This window comes from Pterocles gutturalis, unplaced genomic scaffold (genome assembly GCF_000699245.1).
Source record: "Pterocles gutturalis isolate BGI_N339 unplaced genomic scaffold, ASM69924v1 scaffold22166, whole genome shotgun sequence".
NCBI classification, from domain to species: domain Eukaryota; kingdom Metazoa; phylum Chordata; class Aves; order Pterocliformes; family Pteroclidae; genus Pterocles; species Pterocles gutturalis.
The window spans coordinates 77,605-81,889 of NW_010103635.1; positions in this window are offsets into that span (position 1 = coordinate 77,605).

Genomic DNA, 4,285 nt, shown 5'->3' on the forward strand with positions numbered 1-4,285 from the left:
CATGGCTGGAATCACTCCTTTGCCACCAGAACCAGTACAGCAGAGAACTAGGTAGAAGTAAGGAAAGAGGCAGGGCTTAGACTTGCTTAATTTGTCCTGTTCTTTAAGGGCAAAATAACGTGACTTCTTTGCACATGTAATTTCGTTTATGACATTGGGAATTTCACTATAAATCATTTTAGTTATGCACATGTAAGTTACCTTAGCTTCACACGGCTTGCCTTTGCTTTGTTTTGGGAACTTAGAGCTGGAATTCATCCAACACTTGTGCCTTGGATGGGCCCTAAACATTAGGGGAAAAAAAAAAATCAGGAAAAGCTTGTGTTGCTTCTTACTATCTTCCTATGAAGTCTTCATTTGGGTTCATCACAGTCTTCAATTTCACGTTCAGACCTCTTCCTCATTTATGAACCTACTGCCCAACTTCAGCAGCAAAAGAGAATCCTGAACGTCTGGTAGTCTTCAAGAGCTGCTCGTCAGACAGTTTAACTACCATGAATCTCTCCTTGAATCCTCATGTTTACACTTTCAGACATACATTTACAAGAGTTTACAGGCATCATTCCTGAAGGGGACCACAGAATTGTGATTACGGCAGGTAAAAATCACCAGTAAAATATGCAAGTGTAACACAGGGCGTACAATCCCAAAACCTGACACAGAGTCAGATGCACAAATAATGCTGGAATAAGTCTACAAAACCAGGTTACAGTTTACTCCTGTGTTTATTCTCCTTCACCCGCGTGCCTCGAGTTCAGTCAAAGGACACTCCAGTTTCAGTACACTACAGATTAGACACCCAGAACACAAATCAGCTGAAGTCTATCTCAAATAGGAATAGGCTGCATTTTGCCAATAATGCATGAAACACAAATATGGTGTAGTAGTAATAATGATGCAATTTTTAAAACTGTATTTGTCCTGTGTACAGTGTAATTCTACGGATACTTCTGGCTATGTGTGTAGTTATGTCTCCTGAGGAGGATACTGGGCACAGCAAATTCTCTTTACAGCTGCATAACATAACACATTTTACTTCTGCCATTTTAGGGAAAAGGAGAAGACAACAAAAATCTTAACAGTAAAAAAAAAACAGTAACACATTTCCTCCTGAAAGGGAATTTGGAAGTTGATGGACCTGGAAAACCAAAATTTAGCAGCTTTTTCTAAACTGTCTCTGCTCTACCCTGTGTCATTTCCATGGCCATTGCATCCACAACAGCTAAATCACAGCAGTCCTTGGGATACGGCATGACTTCTGGAGAAAGTTCCAAGGGGCCAAAAAACCTAAAGCAGCTCCTGCCTGGGTCTAATGCAAACTGGCAGAGCATGACAGCAGGTGTCTTCAGCCAACCACATGAAAAAGGCAGGAGGCCAGCTGCCTCCTGACAGGGTTCACAACATAACCGAGCTACCCCATTTTCTGCTACTGAGGGCAGAGCCTGCAAATCTGCTCCCTGGCTCGAAAGAAGAGGATGCCGCCACAGGGGAGGGAGGGCAGGGAGGCAAATCAAACCACGTGCCCATCTGAAACATGACCTCTGGGTAGTGGCGGACAGACTTCAGCAATTTCATCTTGTCTGATGTAACTGCCTCACAGCAGTGATGAAAGGAGTGGCCTTGTGATAGCATTGGCTTTGTGATGGGCAGATTAAATTTCATGCCAACACGGTTCTACTGGGGCAGGGAAAAAAAATAATCATGAATGAAACAGTGATTGATGTTCCCCCTTTATTGTACAAGAACTTTGATTGTCAGCCGATCTCTTCTTTGGTTAAATATACCTTGGACATTAGGCCAAGGTAAGCACCTGATTTTTTTCATTTACGAATAACAAATTATAATATGTATCAAAGACCTTTTAGCTCTTATGCATTTCTCCCTCCCCCAAAAGCCAGGCTAGGGAGAGACATATATAAACAAAATCCTGAGAAAAAAACCCGAGCAGCTCTCAAGGGCAGAGTCAAAGTCTGGACTTGTAAAAATACTTGGGCAACAGTCCAAGTGAAAGGCCCGATCTCTAGAACAACTAAACAAAGGAGCACAGGATCTTGTCCCACATCAGCCTTTAGAGGACAGTGAGAATATGCAGAACTGTGGTCCCAAAGCATTCAGCATCAGAGGGGGTGAAGAATGGCCTCCTCCAAGAAACTTGGGAGTGCTGCCCAAGAACCCACTGCCAACTTAAAGGAGGTGGAAGGAGAAAGGTAACCCAGATAAAGACCAGTCAATGTCAACTTATTTTTAAACCTGTTGTATAATAACAGAAAGCTGAAATGCACCAAGCAGCAATGGGTGGCACTGAGGCTTATGTCATCTGCCCGTGATTGCCTTAGCATGTTGTCTCATTCCCTCAGACAAGGTAAAAGATACTTTCTTAGCAAAAAGGTTGAGATCAAGTTGGGTATAATCAAGTTCAACCCACCAAATCCTACCTAAACTCAACCACTTTCTAGTGAAGGGATAAAGGCATATTCCTCCACTCCACAAAACCCCACTGGCCATGACTGAGATGTTCTAAACCCTGAGCTGCGCAACAGAGAGAATGGCTGTACACAGCCAGGTCTGTTAAATTCTTATTTGCTGGTAAAACGTCTGCTCAAAATACTAAGCCATTCACTTCCTTGGGAGTTTATTTTTCCCTTAGGAAAATTATCTGTTTCTGTGAACCCTATTCATTTTTCATTCAAGTTCCAGATTGTGCAACTTCCCCGATACAACTCCTTCTATAAACTAGAAAAGACTAGAATTACTAGCGAAAGTACAGGCATTCATCTGCTCCTTGCAATCTCTTCTGTTGTTGCCGATGCAGAACTCTTCTGACTGATTTAATTGACATGCTTTGCTAATTGTTTTTATATAACCAAATCAAGATAGATCTGAAAAATGGTAATAAGCAGATGATAGGACCATTAATGCTGCAGAGCCAACTGCAGCCAACCACTAGAGAATACTAGACAATGTCCAAATTTCAGTACCACCACCTCAAGTCTTCCTTCACTCCTTCACCTCCCCTCTAGCCCCTCTGGCACTACCAATGGGTGCCAAGGTCTCAGTGGCCATTTCAAATGGCACATCAATGCAAAGACTCAGTTTGATAGGATTTTATGTTGCAATGCTCAGTTGCCCCATACCATGAAATCTCTGGATCCTGGCCAGACCCAAGTTTCCTACCCTCCCCCCCAGCCCACACAACCCCATACCTTTGGCATCACGCAGTCTTCTCCACAAGGAGAAGTATGTAGAGTGAAGCTGTCCCTTACAGTGGATCTAACGCAAGTTGAAGACCACCTTGGGTGAGGGTCCTGAGAATGTCCTTTTCCCCCTCTGACCTACATCCAACCCACTGACATGCCCTTCCTGGCAAAAGGAAGAAGGAGGGAAAAAAAAAAAGGCAAATGGCACTGAATATCAATTGTGAGTGGAGAACTCTTGCAGGGAAGAGTGTTATTTGTGAGCAGAGGGTCTCCATGAGGCAAGTGGAAAGTTACTGGGAGCCTTTTCTGTCCCGGCATTATGCCACAGTACAGAACAACTGCAGCGTCCCAAGAAAATTTAGATCTCACTCTACACTGGTGCCACTGATGTCAGAACTGGGCTGGCATGTACAAATAAATATGAAGTATTTTGTTGCTATGTCACAATGGCAGCAGCCTCTTTTCCATATTTATGCCTGCAAAATGTTCCTCTGCAGGATCAGAGAGGACTTCTATGCAATCCAGGCACTGGTGACAAGCCTCCTTTAATGGCACTCAGAAATATATTTTTAGGAATAAGACCAAGAAGTCAACGCAGCTTCATCCTTGTTAAAAACTGAAGTAAAAATGTAAAAATGTCTGATGGGTTGGGAGTGAAGAAAAATTAAAGTGTTGATCCGCTCAACAGCTGGAAAAATTACTACTGGTACAAATAAAATTTGAAAAACCCTGTTAATATTTTAAAGACTGTGTGTCTGGAAAAAAAGCAATTTTTGTTGTTACTGTTAGGGATTTACAGCTGCTGGAGAATCAAGTCTCCATAAAAACCTATCTACTGTTTAATGCCACTAAAAGCCTGGCAAATTAACTTTAAAAATATTTAGCATTTAAAGATAATTACTCACTGGAAACCCAAACCAAGCTACAAAGGAGATGCAATAGCTACATCAAGGATTTTATTTATTTCAACATCAGATATGTTAAGGGGGCTCGAGGGAACAACTTGTTTTCTTCTTAAAGAGAAAACCACTCTTGTCCTTGACCCCAGATAGCCTTCTGTTCCAAGCACCTACCTCCAGGGAAGAGCG